This window comes from Pseudochaenichthys georgianus, chromosome 5 (assembly GCF_902827115.2).
Source record: "Pseudochaenichthys georgianus chromosome 5, fPseGeo1.2, whole genome shotgun sequence".
Taxonomy (NCBI): Eukaryota; Metazoa; Chordata; class Actinopteri; order Perciformes; family Channichthyidae; genus Pseudochaenichthys; species Pseudochaenichthys georgianus.
The window spans coordinates 3363737-3378871 of record NC_047507.1 but is presented as its reverse complement, the minus strand read 5'-3'; the positions used below and the strand labels follow the sequence as shown (position 1 = coordinate 3378871).

At 42.5% G+C, this 15135-nt stretch overlaps 1 protein-coding gene across 2 annotated transcripts in view; it reads right to left on the bottom strand.

Annotated features, from left to right (window-relative positions):
• The window catches only part of epha8 (eph receptor A8), a 142025-nt gene that overhangs the window by 43295 nt on the left and 83595 nt on the right, over positions 1 to 15135 (bottom strand). The gene's annotated exons all lie outside the window — the stretch shown is intronic.

Sequence of the window (15135 nt, the reverse complement as noted above, 5' to 3'; positions counted from 1 at the left end):
ACTTTTGATAGTCCCAGTGAGACCCTCAGAATCCAGACCGTGTTGCAGCCTTATTCAGCTGCTCTAATACATATTCACTTTTAACTCTGCACTAATTAATAATGGAGGCGGCTCTGATAAATATATTCTCTTTCCAGGCCGTTAATAGGCTTCTGCTGTGGTAAATGGGACCGGGGTAACGCTTGCATATACCCTCAGAAAGCAGCAGCAGCAGCTTCTTCCTGGTAATTTATGTTTTTCCCAGAATGCCGAGTGTTAGTTTACCGATGCAGTGTTTCCCTGACCTTTTTCTTGTTAATGTTATAGAAGGCCATTTTAAGGTGCTTAAACTTCAAGGGTGCTGAAAGAACCATGAAATTGGATCGGTGAAATTACAACAAAGCGAATAGTTACAATTAATTACAGATTACTGACATTTTAAACGCGTTGGAAAGAACGAAATGTTCCCATGCTTGTCCCCGATAAGTTCACACGCATATACTCAGAGGCACACACACTCAGAAATATGCAATTCAATGAGATTAGATTTGTAATGATATCCTGTGGAATGGCGTTAATTTAAAAGGCTGTATTTATGGCAGCCATTACAATCCCCCTAATTGTCCTTCGTAACACACTTATTGCCCTCGTGACGCATTTCTTCATGGAAAATGTGACTTTTTAACCTGCTAAGTGTGTGAAAGTTCACATTATCTTTGAAGCGTTCAACTCTAGTGGATGTTTAAATAGCTATTTTATCCACCTGGATCCCTCACTGGCTTCTCACCTGCAAACACCACCGGTTGTGTGTATGTGTTGCCAACACACTAACCTGCTGTTCGTGGCTTTGGGAAGTCTTTTTTTATAGTCAAATGAAGAACAAGTCTTCCTTCTCTCTGTCTGTACTCTCATGTTCCGAATAACCCAGCTTCCCCACATTTCTTTTTGGTGTCTATCTACGCCGGGATCCTGAGTCGTGGCTGATCCTGTTGCTGTGGTCCTGGATCATAAGTCCTGGATGGATATCCTCGTGGATTCATCTTCCTATTATACACACATGCATTTCCTAACATTCGGTCTATATGTTGCAAATGTATGTCTCTTAAATTTACACACGGCATCTATTGCACGTCTGTCCGTCCTGGGAGAGGGATCCCTCCTCTGCTGCTCTCCCTGAGGTTTCTCCCATGTTCCCTTAAACTGTGGGTTTTCTCTGGAAGTTTTTCCTTGTACGATGTGAGGGTCTAAGGACAGAGGGTCTAAGGACAGAGGGTCTAAGGATAGTAAGGATAGAGGGTCTAAGGACAGAGGGTCTAAGGACAGAGGGACTAAGGACAGAGGGTCTAAGGACAGAGGGTCTAAGGACAGAGGGTCTAAGGACAGAGGGACTAAGGACAGAGGGTATAAGGACAGAGGGTATAAGGACAGAGGGTCTAAGGACAGAGGGACTAAGGACAGAGGGTGTCGTATTGTCATACTGATATTCTGTACACACTGTGAAGACCACTGAGACAAATGTAACATTTGTGATATTGGGCTATATAAATAAACATTGATTGATTGATTGATTGATTGATTGATTGATTGATTGATTGATTGATTGATTGATTGATTGATTGATTGATTGATTGAAATGTAAACATACAAATTACTGAAATTCTTAACATTACATTTTCATTTAGCTTTTAAACAAAGCGACTACAATGTGTGCAATAACTCATCACGATACAAATATACTCAAATATCTGCTATTATCAGGCGTAACGCAGTGTAAATGTATGTGAGCGACATTAGGATATGGAGCCTTTCATTGATTGATTCCCCGGTGGTTAACGAGGTAGCATTTAAAACAAATATAACTGAGAATGAACACACACATATATCACAGTATGTGTATCACTACACACACACAGGAGGAAGCCGCATGTCCCTTTGTTTTACTTTCAGGGCCACCCCACGACTCAGACACTATTTCTATTCTCAGTATTTATCCCAAGGTATTTCTCTTCCTCTCTCTTCCCTCCCAGTAAGCCGCTCCATCCCTTGATGTTTTTGTGAAGCCCCTGAGTTGAAAAGCAGGTCACGATAAACATCGGAGCAGCTCGTTCATCAAGGAGAGAGACGGCGAGCGCTTTGAAGTCTCTGACAGATTCACCAGGAGCTCCACACACACAGATACACACTCACACACACTCACTCCACTACACATGCAAAGGTTATGATAATGCAAAACACACACCAACATGCACACGGCGGGTCTGTTGACGCCACAGTAACAACATCCATTTATCAGGTAAAAATGCAGAGCGAAGACTGCGTGTGAGAAACTCCACACCGACAACGTGGGGTTGAAGGATCCTATTGGGATTCAAAAGATTGTCTATTTTATTCTAATTATGATTTTCATATTCTTGTAGTATTTTTTGATTTTTGTCCGGGCCTTTAAAAGATGGAGTTTTTTGGCACATTTGTTAGTGTTTTTTTTTAAAATATTTTAAGTGTCTCTTTACGGTGATTGCAAAACGGCTCTTTAGCACCCGTACAAAGTTGCTCAAATTGAGCCCCTTGTTGTAGTTTCACATACAAGTCGGACATTCGGCATATGAAGCATGGGGAGACCCCCAAAGAAGCCTCTTGATGGCATATCGTAAACCCAGCAGGAAATCGGTCATTTTGGATTTCACGTGCACTTTGCACACGCAATATTTGAACAAACGTTGAACTTGCAGTACAATGAACTATTAGCCAAATAAAAAATTAAATTGTGTTTCAGTTATCACATGTTGTTGAAATGACTGACAACTAACATGCACCACTTCAGAGGTAAACTCCTGGTTCAAAGAAAAGTTAAACAGCAACAATACAGAAAAACATAACAATTGAATGACCATCGAGCAAAAACCGTTTTTGAATGGTCTTTCCAGAAGACAACTTTGAAACACTATCTGTTATACTTTAAAGCATGGATGTCAAGAATACTGAAGGGATAAAGAAACAGAAGGAGACGGGAAAATAGACTTCTGTTTTCAGTCACACTCCTCTCAGTAAACAGTTTACCGAATCTCTAAGTTGGTAGACGTGTGTGTGTGTGTGTGCGTGCGTGCGTGCGTGCGTGTGTGTGTGTGTGTGTGTGTGTGTGTGTGTGTGTGTGTGTGTGTGTCAGTACCTGTCAATGTAGTACACTCGCCTCAGGAGAATTTGCATTACAACGAATCTTAATAGCTGTGTGCGGCACTGTGTGCTGACCTTGATTTATTCCCTGTATAAGTGGGTAAATAAATACATTGGAAAAACGGGGAACTGGAGAAAGCACATCATCGTCCCACGCGTGAGGAGACTCAGGGTTGAGTAAAGGACGGGGGGAGGGAGAGAGCCTTAAGTGCAACCGGTTGGCTGGTGAAAGCTTTCATTTGGTGAGTTTCTACATAATTGTGGTTGAAAGATCAATAAAATACCATAAAAGACGGTGGAGACGGATTCAATGATGGATAATTGAAAATAACGATGCAGAACCACTAAATACAGTCTTACTATGAACAAATTAGGGTTAGGTTCGTGTGCCCATCAATTAACTTTTTTGACTCAATTTGTTGATTTTGAATTGCTTTCCATTGATGGTTGGTCCATTTGTTTTAATACATCAAATGTGACTCATAAGAACACATTCTCAACAACTTTCCTCTCATGACAGGAATGTTAGGGTGAGAAGGACAGGAACACCAACCTACAGAAAGTGGTCAGAAAGGCTACCTCCATCTTGGACCCCATCCACCATCACTTTCACCTTCTGCCAATGAGACGGAGGCAGGGCCGGCCGTGACCAATTTGCCGCCCTAGGCAAGATTTTAGCTGCGGCGGCCAAGGCGGGTCTCGAACTGGAGTTCACCAACGCCCCTTGATCTGATGATCAACTCTCTAACCACTGCGCCAACACCGCCCTTTACAGGTATACTGTAGGGCTCCTCGGCTCAGGAGCTCCGGATCTTAAGTCTCCTTCCTTCCTCAAGTAAGATATTGTGTGAATAAGCCCCTCAGAGAGTGCAGCACAGCACAGCAGGGTGTAAATGGAGCGGCGTAACCAAGTGGCTGGCGAAGTATACAGGAACATCTGTTCTGGACCCAAGGTCATAATAAATGTACACACACGGTTAAAATCCAATTAAACATGCTAGAATACAATTCAGAGGTAGGGGATAATAGGAATGTTTTGAGAGAGGACTGAAGATTGCTATAAAACACGATATATACAAATATATGTCGGGTTGTCGTGGCTACTGCAGCTCGTGCTATCGGTGCGTTTTGGGGGTTTTAGGTTTGATCCCTGAAGTCAACATGACGATATGTCTTTGGGAAAGTATAGGTGAAATGGTGAATGCTGTGAAAGCGCTCTGAGGAGTGGTAAAGACTGGATAAAGCACTTCATAAACATAGTCAATTGATTAACTTCATGTCCTCTGTGCCAGTTACTTCATAGGAAAAGTGTATCAAACTCAAAGCAGATCTGAAAGTTCTACACAGGCTTCAAAACATTCCTGATGTCCTAGATCTCTCGTAGCCTCGTCCTTGTAAGGAATCAAGTACACTCCACTATCCGGTGACAAAGTTAGCCAACAGCTCCTCAGCCTGTTCCCCGGGGAGCGCGTGAAGCCGCTAACGAGACGCCGAAGCTGTCCGAGTGATGGATGAACGTGTCGGGGAGATCAGCTGTGGAAATGGGACACTCGCCATCTACATCGTCCCCCCTCTTTACTTTGCAATTCCAGATACTAACAGCTGCATTGCCACACTGTACGCCTTAAACGAAGGAGTGGCCTTCCAATCTGAGGCAGGCCGGATTCACAGTGTGCTGCGTGATCGATGACCTTGAGAGAGGAATGGATTGGGATGGTTAAGGATCCTTTAAGGAGGATGGATGGATGGATTCAGCTTGTTGTGTTGGGGTCACCGAGACATTATACTCAGCATTAGGGGATAACAGTATTTTTTAATGTACTTTGAAGAAGTGTCTCATGGCAGTGTGAAAGTAACCCAAAGATATACGGTTACTTCATTATTGTGATAATCAGATAAGGTTACTAATTACATGTTTGTATGTATTACTATTATGTGCCTCACATCTTTAGTGCAACACTGTCCGTTTAAAACTATGTCTTATTTGGCAAAAAAGGCACAACTAATGTAAGAAATGTAATGATTATTTTTGAATTTTTGTTTATCTATGCTTTGAGAAATAATGATATCACATCTGTATGCGGGAAAACATTTCAGTTGGAATCTGAAATACTCGTCATGTTTGTTTGTCAGTCACAGCTGCAGACGTCTGTAAGTATATGCTGTGTTCATGCTACGAATTGATTCCTCTCGAGCCGTCAGGATTCTGTCTGCCTGAGAAGGCTCATACGAGAGAGACTAGGACACAAAAAGAGTGTGGCATCAATATTTTCGGGCCATATGCATCTCTGCCTCCTTGTTGGCCCCCCTGCTGGGTTCAAATCAATGCCATCAATGAAGCCATCACAAAGGAAACATTACTGCGGTGTTTTTCTGTGAAAACGGGCTGGTAATTACAAATCAAACGAGACAAATACATCCCGGTTAATGAGCGTTAAACGGATGTTAATTATCCGATTGAATGGCTGTCACCATTAAACTGTGTCTGATGGAGGGACTGGGAGGAGGAGGAGGGGAGGGAGGGAGGGGAAAGGGGGAGGGTGGCTCCGAAAAAGACGGGCCTTCTGAAAGCAGCAGATTGAGAAGATCAGACAATGTGAAGTACGAGCGTCGGAAGTGGAAGCGAGAGGGGGAAGGCAGCAGGGAGGGGAGGAAGGCTAAACTGCTCTCCTTTCCCCGACATTAGCAATCGCTTCAATGCATCACAGGGGAACTTCATCAAGGAGGCAGGAGTCACGCTGCGCTAATACGGTCACAGACAGGCAGCTCAGATATAAGATATTCAGACAAAGTTCACGAGATCCGAAACAAAGTAAAAGTCCTCTCTGATTCTTAAAGCAGCTCACATGAGGAGATGGGAGACTTTTAGATCACGAAGTATCGACAACTTTAAGAGTCAGAGCCCAGTCTGCTCTGATTGGTTAGCTGGCCGGCTCTGTTGTGATTGGTCAACCGCTCAGAGATGTCCCGCCCCTTAGCCGATCAAAGTGAAGTCAGTATAGGAAGTAAACAAAATAAATTAAGGATGCAGGTCACCGAGCCTGAGTTGACAACTGAAGGGTAGCCACAAAGACTCAAATATTACATTTCGCATCATTAAGCTGACACTTGTTGCAACTTGAAAACATTTCAACACAGTTTGAGGTTAGGTATCTTGCCCAAGGACACTTTGAGGTGTTGACTGCAGGGAGTGGTGATCAAACCTGCCTCTTATTGGTAGACACCCATTCAACCCCAGAGCCACAGTGACCTCATGGACGCATTGACCTTTGATACTAACAAAACCCTCTCCTTCAGAGCCATTTCACATGCAACCTGTTGGCATAAGTCAGCTCCAGTTTAATAGAAATGAAACATACTTGGAGCGCTGTTAAAACCTGTGTGGCTTGCCCAAGAAAATACTTTGTGAGGTAAGAATATTGATAAACATTGATTTATTTAAAGCCAGCCTACTTGGTGTATAAACACATTGGGATCTGTTCGAAGAGGAGAGACAATGCAGTTGGGGTCTTTCAATTGGACACAATAACTGGTTTGGGTCAGGTGGTTGATTGAAGTTGAGAACAAATACTTTACTTAAACTATAAGTTCGGTGAGTTTGACACCACTCAAATCCAGCACCAGACACTTTTCACGCTGCCGTAGAGAACCGCAGCGGCGCGTCCTAAAACCCGGAAGTAAGTTCGCATTTTTACCACGTCCGGTTCCTTCGACAAAAACCAAAGCAGTCTCTCCATAGGGTTCTGGAAAATAGCTGAAATAAGGTCTGTGGTTGAGACGCATTGAAGAGACCGATCAGCAGGGACCCCGCTGGTGATTTCTGAAGAGTTTCAACGCTTCAACTTGAACCATTTAGAGTCTGTATGCTTGAATATGGATCTTAAGTCGGCGTGACGTTGAAGCAGCGACCCTGCTGTAGTTCCTTTAGCATAACGTTAGCATTTTGCTTCTGGCGACTAGATTTATGATTCGAAAATGATAAAAGTAGGGTAGACCAGGGTTTCCGTTAGCCGGTAATTACCGGTTTTTAGCTGGTAAAATTTATTAAAAACCGGTAAATTCAAAACCTGACGGTCAAAATGTCTGGTAATAATTAGGGAGGCTCCGATCGATCGGCCGTCGGTCATTATCGGCCGATATTCACTCTTAATAGTTTGATCGGTGCTCTCTATAAAGGCCGATCAGGAGAGCTGGATCTGATCGATATGGACATAAACGCGAGTGAAGTGTAACCGGAGCGAGAGAGAGATCAGATCAGCTGCTGAGTCTGACCGAGACACGCAGCTCTGCATGATCACCTGAAGCCCCGCCCTCTGTTTAGCGGGCTGCAGGAGCTGCAGGAGAAACTGACGGGCTGTCAGGAGAGAGAGGGAGGGAGAGGGAGAGGGAGAGAGAGAGGGAGGGAGAGGGGGAGGGAGAGGCTCCGTTTCTCCCGTGTTATTATTCAAAGTTGATGTAAACTTCTGAATAATGTACGTTATCTACTACAAGTAGTTTGTTTGAATGTAATAATTATGTTGTTTGTTGTTTGTGGAATCATTTATTGAAAAATGAATCTGAATTTTTCGATCTGTTACGATTATAAACTGAAGCAATATAAAAATGAGCCCGTGAACTGAGTTTTAAACTGAAGCATATCTGCTCATAGTCCGGTAATTACCTGCTAACGGAAACTCTGCTACACAACTCTTATTATTATTGAAACATGACCGGTAAGTTTCAAATTTGTCCGGTAAAATAAATTCTGCCCGGACATTTGACCGGCGAGAAAAAATCCTAGCGGAAACCCTGGGGTAGACATGTGGAGATTATCCGGCTGAACAAAACGTGATCCGTCTCTTAAATGTGTTTCAACCACAGACCTGATTTCCAGCTATTTTCCAGAATCCTATGGAGAAATTGTTCGCATTGCGTTTTTGACGAAGAAACCGGAAGGAGTTTACATCCGGGTTTTAGGACGCGTCACTGCGGACAATCTTGCACTAATGCTCAAAGATATTGAAGTGACTGTTATTTTGTGTATATTGATTGTTGTGCTTTTATTTATATCTTATGTGTGCATATGTATAAATGTGTCTTTGATTGTGTATACAGGATATACGTATATATTTTTATATATATTTGTATTTTTGTATGCGGGATTGTGGGAACCGGTATTTCGATCTCTCCGTCTGTACACACAAACTGAAAGATTGACAATAAAGTTGACTTTGACTTGAATTTAAATCTACAACAACAAAGTGTAGCATTCCCGAAGTAAAACGGTTGACTCATTAGATGTGTCCGAACTGAGAGCCACTTAAATATGCAAGTGACGTCTTAGCAGACTGCATTAGAGCATAGTCTGGTTTTCAATACGAAATGATGGACATATTGCATAGAATAACCTTTTAAATGTTTCTATACCGTCAATTTATCTGACCGAGGAATCAACAGACATTGATGGAAGAGAAAAACTTTGTCTCCCTTGTCCTCCTAATTTAAATGCCAACTTCATTACGATTCACGACACACACACACATACATCCACCCGTCCACATCCATACACACTGTGCTCCTTCAGTGGAGGCCTGCAACAGGAAAGTAAGTGACGGCGCCCTGTGTGCGCATCAGTTTAACTCAACAAGAAGTCAGGGCAGAAAATCATTTGAAGAAGTCCCGCAGTCCCTCAAGACGGGGGCTGCCAGCTTCCCAGTGATCTGCTATCATGTCTCCTGTCTCCTTACTGTCACCACTAATAGCTCTTAGACACTGGACTGGGACACAGTGGCTACTGAGGGCCAGGGGTGGCACACACTCAATCAATAATGTACCCAGCAGCTCTCCTGTTTCAGGCTTAGGATAACACTGTGGTGAACCAAATAATGGTTGTGATCTTGGAAAGGGAAAATACCTCCCATAAAACTTCCCATGCCAAAGAGAAATGTGTGAGTTTTCTGTTTATGGTCATATTTGCAATCGTCACAGAAGCATGTTATGGTGGCCTTTTATCAAATGTACCATGTGCGTAGGCCGAGTAGCCCAACGTACTCACAGAAAGGCAGGTAAAGCTTGAACAAAAGTTTAATCAACTTAAACATACGGTGTCACGGCAGGTTATTTCCTTCCAATCTGCCTCACGAAGCGGTCGACTACCAACTTGATGGCATTTATAAACTAAATTACACAACTCGTGAACATCAAAACTTGCTTGTGGCCTTGAATTCAAAAAGTATTTAATCGAGTGAAAAGGTAACCATCCATGGATATTTTAAAGAGGCCCTATTATGCTTTTAGGGATGTTAATGGTCTGCTAAGGCTAACATTCCAAAATTGCCAAAAGTTGCTTTGCATTTGACATTGAGGTAATCCCAAAGTAACGGAAAGTAATCAGGTTACTCTTAGATGTGATACTTAGATGAGGTTACTGGTTAGATTTGTTCAAAGGTAACTCATATTGTCAGTGTGCGAAATACCCGTCAATAATCGGGGGGGGTCCCCATCTCCCGTTTATTGCGCAATATACTGGTCGAAGATTTCTCAATATGTAGTAGGCCTCCTATACAATATTCCATGGATGCAAGCCAAGACAATCGGTAGTCTATAGCAGCGTTTCTCAACCGGGACATCTTCAGGAGTGCCGGCAAATAATTCTATATTCTGACGTTCATATGAATGAACGTATACGTGACCGTTAAAGAGCCGTCTGTTTTCCATTCCATGCGAGGAAATGCTTATTTGTGAATAAATGTTTTGAATTATGAATACTGGAAGCTTAAACATATTTTAGTGACCATTGCAAGTGACAAATAAATATTATAATTCCAGACCCCCCTCAAATGTAGCTGTTGAGACTTTCAGGGGGGCTCAGGTGTTAATCAGGGGGTTTGAGCTCCCCCGGACCCCCCCGTAATTCGCACACTGCATATTGTAATACATTTTCAAAGTAACCCTCCCAACCCTGCTGTTTTCATTCCTGGATTAAGCATGAACTGCACATAAGAGCATTCGTTTGTGTGTCTTCTGGCAACGACCAAATGCAGGCGTGTGTGTGTGTGTGTGTGTGTGTGTGTGTGTGTGTGTGTGTGTGTGTGTGTGTGTGTGTGTGTGTGTGTGTGTGTGTGTGTGTGTGTGTGTGTGTGTGTGTGTGTGTGTGTGTGTGTCCTAGCATTGCTATACTTGTGGGGACCTAAATCTGTTTACACAGTCACGTGTGGGGACTCGCCTCCCTTATGGGGAAAAATTGGAGGTCCCCATGAGGGGGATCATTAATTTTAGGGTGAAGACTTGGTTAGGGTTAGGATAAGGGTTAGGCATGTGTTGGTTATGGTTAAGGTTAGGATAAGTCTCCAGGAAATGCATGTAAGTCAATGTAATGTCCCCTGAAGTGATGTATACATGGTATGTGTGTGTGTGTGTGTGTGTGTGTGTGTGTGTGTGTGTGTGTGTGTGTGTGTGTGTGTGTGTGTGTGTGTGTGTGTGTGTGTGTGTGTGTGTGTGTGTGTGTGTGTGTGTGGTGTGTGTGTGTGTGTGTGTGTGTGTGTGTGTGTGTGTGTGTGTGTGTGTGTGTGTGTGTGTGTGTGTGTCAGCAAAGTTGCATTGTGTACTGACGTGTAGCCCTTTGCACCTGCTGTTGAGATAGGGCCTCGGCCAATCACAACAAAGATTGAAGGGAAGTTTGAGTGACACAACAGAGCTGTGTCTGGCCGAGATACGATTCACTGTGTTATCTCCCGCTTTCCCTCTCCCTCTCACACACTCTCTCTCACACACTCTCTCTCACACACACACTACCACACACACACACACACAACACACACACACACACACACACACACACACACACACACACACACACACACACTCATGATGGCTTAGCAGCATTACATTGTGTAATAATACCATCTCTTCTCATCCACTTTCCTCTCCTCTTTCCTCGTTCTCTTTTCCTCTGTTATTATCCTCTCTTTTTTCCTCCTTTCCTCCTCTCTTAACTTACATCCTTTCCACATTTGTTCATTTCTCTTCCTCTCCTATTTCCTTTCCTCATTTATTCTGCTGTGTTCTACTCTTTACTGTAACCACTCTCTTCCTATTTCCTCATCTTCTCTTACATCCTCTTCTCTCCTCCTTTCTCCTTTCTTTTTTCTAATCCTCTCTCCTCCGCCACGACCAATACAATCATCCAATGAGGATCATCCACACACACACACACACACACACACACACACACACACACCACACACACACACCACGCACACACACACACACACACCACACACACACTAATAAGTCTTGGCACAGCAACAACACATCCCTCCGCACTAATGCTCACACACTCTAACAAACAGATGTGCACACGTTTAATAACACACACATTAGTGCATTAACACACACATTTGGACACACACACATTTGGACACACACCTTCCCAACTCCTCGTTTCCCCCGGCACAGCTGGAGGCCTCAGCAGATGTGATGGCTGATGTTTTTGATTATCCAAATCAGGACAATCGGCATCGCTTTGTGGCCAAACGGCATTATTAAAATTGGATTGTATTTATTACCTTTTTATTATTTTTGTATTCTTATTTTAATTTCAAATGTTGTTATTTATTTATTTATTTACCCGTGTATTTTTCAATGTGTTATTACTTGTTATCAATGTTGTATTCAGTCCTGTGTTCACCAACTTCTAACAGTTTTTAGTAGATTATTATAATTGTATTATATTTGGTTGTTATTTTAATTGTGTTTTTTAAAAACATTTCATTTTATTTATTTACTCATTTATGTATTCATTTATTTATCTTTACAATTATTGTATCCAGTCCTGTGTTCACTAACTTCTACTGGTTTTAAAAGTTAAGTGTTGAGTGTAAAGTTAAATAAAAAGAGATTTAATGACATCGATACATAATTTCAGCTTTAAATCTGAGTGTATGTGTCTCGTTCTCACTCAGTGTGTGTGTGAATGAGTGTGTGAGAGTGTGAGAGTGTGTGAGAGTGTGTGAGTGTGTGTGAGCTCCCCCAGCTTCCCGCCGGAGGCTGTGTGTGTGGGAGTGTTTCTCCAGCCTCGGTGTCACTTGCCTCTAAACAGTAACAGTTGTGTTGATCAGCATTTGTTTACAGACCGCCCGGAGGAAGGAACTAATTTGATCACTTGGTATTCCCCCCCCCCCCCCCCTCCGGAGACCGCTTCAATGTCAGCTCCTCATACGTTCTCCATAGCGCGCGCACGGCCACAAGTTGAATCTGACAGCAATTATGAACATCGTGTTCCACTCAAGTGGTCGTGAGCCGGGGAATAATGAAGTCCTCGCCATCGTCTGTTTCCCCAAATCATCCAAACGGCATCTTTATTAGGAGCCAGGAGGAAGTGGAGGGACCACGTAGCCGCTCAGAGCTAACATGCTAAATATCAACTAGATGTTTTACTCAAACAAAATAGCACTTTGAAAAGTTAGTTTAGGCCTTGTAACTAATTCACCAACACTTGAAGCGAATATATCTGCAATTTTGTTGTTGTTGAGTTTAAAGGTGGGGTAGGCAATTCACTTCAGAAACACTTGTTATATTCCATGGAATGCTCTTAACATCCCGATAGCAATGAATATATTAAATGCTTTGACAATAAATACATACAAATATTCCATCTGTGGAAGCCGTGCTGGTGGCGGCTGGTGGAAAATATTTTTGGTGGGGCTATTGATAGAGTGAGTAAAACATTTTTTTTGGGAGAAATGACCCCTTAAATTAGGACTTCTGGTGATGTAATGACGCGTTTCCAGTGCAGCGTGGAGCTCGCTTTAATGCTGGGTTCAGACCGGACGCCATGCGAATATTCGCTTCGCTCTAAACGCTCCTATCACATCGCTCTAGTCGCTCGAGTTTCACCGCGGCTGCCAGCTCGGTTTACTCGCACTCGCACATCATTCGAACAAGACGCGCTGGCTCGGGGGCTACAACTACAACAAAATGAACATATTTTACCGTGATTAAATTGTAATACACGTTTCTAAATGATGCCGAAGTAACAACATACTGATACCGGTTAGTAAAAACCATGAATTAATGCTTTGACAAGTCTGCAGACAGACGGCAGGCGAAAAACCCTTTAGAATGCTTGTTCCCTGAATGTAGATTGGCTAAGCTAACGTTATATATGCTCCGACCGTCCACACTCACAACAACGGCCTATACAGACATAAATAAACCAGCGACTGTATTCTCCATGACACAGGCAGTCTGTGGTTTGTACTTGTTTAACTTTTGTCTAGTTTCTGAACAGATCGTATCTGTCCCCGGCTGTTTGAAGAGCAAGCATGGGAAACAAAAGATAGCATTTACCTGTTTGCATCCAGCTAGCCATGCCTTTCTGGTGTACCAGCTACGTGAGAAGCCTCGTTGATACGTTTTGTCTTTTTCACGATATATACAAATCGGGTTGGTCCGGTCCAAGGTCTTTCAGTATCAATTTATCTCCCAAACTTCTCCTTTCGAAAGGATTGGAGAATAGCTCTTGCACGGAATTGGGTGCGGACCGATAATAATAGTAATGATAAACTAATGCCATGGGCAAGGCCAGGCAGGAACCAGGTGACTTATCAGTAACTTTAGACATCGTAACACAATTTTAAACTAGATTGTATTGTAGATTATACATTTTACTGATACCAATTGTATGATATTTACCTTGTTCATTAAAAATAAAAATATAAAATATATATATTTTTTAAATATATATTTTTTTATTTAATATTTTTTGTTTATACATTTTGTTGTATGTGGGAAGAGGTGGGGCGGCGCCCCTAGCGCCCTTATGGGCCGGCCGCCGTGGCACTGTAAAAGCACGACCAATCATCTGAGCCGGCCCGGCTAAAGTAACTGGATGGCCTACCTGCCTATCAGCCTTCCATATGTGCACAAACGTATCTCGTCTCCTGAGTTGGTGTGTGTTGGAGGAGGGGCTCTGTGAGGAAGTGGCAGATTTTCTCCGGTTGTGTATTTTCAAATTCTAGCGCTTCGAGATTTGTCTTGGCAGATGAGAAGCGCTATATAAATGAAATGTATTATTATTAAATGTATTATTACTCGAGCTGGTTTCTCCAAAATGACCTTCAGTACCACACCGTTAAGTCTATATAGTTGTTGCACTTATTGTAAGTGGCTTTTGATAAAAGCTTCAACCAAATGAAATGTAAGACAACAGAACAATGTGACCTTAGAAAAGCAGAAGCCAATACATTAAGTATCAATGTGTCCACAATGTATAGGACAGGTCTAAAGATTCCGTTTTGGTTTAATCAATGAATAAAAAGCATGATATTTTATTTAGGTGTAATAAAGCAGGTGTTCGCCTACTGCATTTAAATAAATCAATAAATACAAATAAAAGTAGCCTAAAAGACAAAATCAATTAAATAGGCAGTTGGTGTAACTATCTACTATCCTCTATAATATATAAATTAATAATAATATTAATATATATTCTGTTTTTTAAAACACGTGGATCTCACAAGCTCCTGTCTCCGGCCCCTTTCTGAAGTTATCCAGAATTATATACAATTATTAGCTTTGGGGGGATACAACATATTCAGTATTTTAACTGAATAAATAAATAATAAATATCTACACATTTTATTGAAGAAAGCCATCCCTAGTTTTCCTCTGTCCTGAGAGTCAGCTGTTTTCACCTGCAGAGACCTCGGGGACCAGAAGCCAATCAGGGGGCTTCACCCTGTCACTGCTCTGTCTCCGGAGCTTCAGTGTGTGTGTGTGTGTGTGTGTGTGTGTGTGTGTGTGTGTGTGTGTGTGTGTGTGTGTGTGTGTGTGTGTGTGTGTGTGTGTGTGTGTGTGTGTGTGTGGTGTGTTGTGTGTGTTGTGTGTGTGTGTGTGTGTGTGTGTGTGTGTGTGTGTGTGTGTGTGTGTGTGTGTGTGTGTGTGTGTGTGGTCAGGAGAGGGATGAAAGCTCTGTGTGGAAATAAATATAAAACATGAATATTA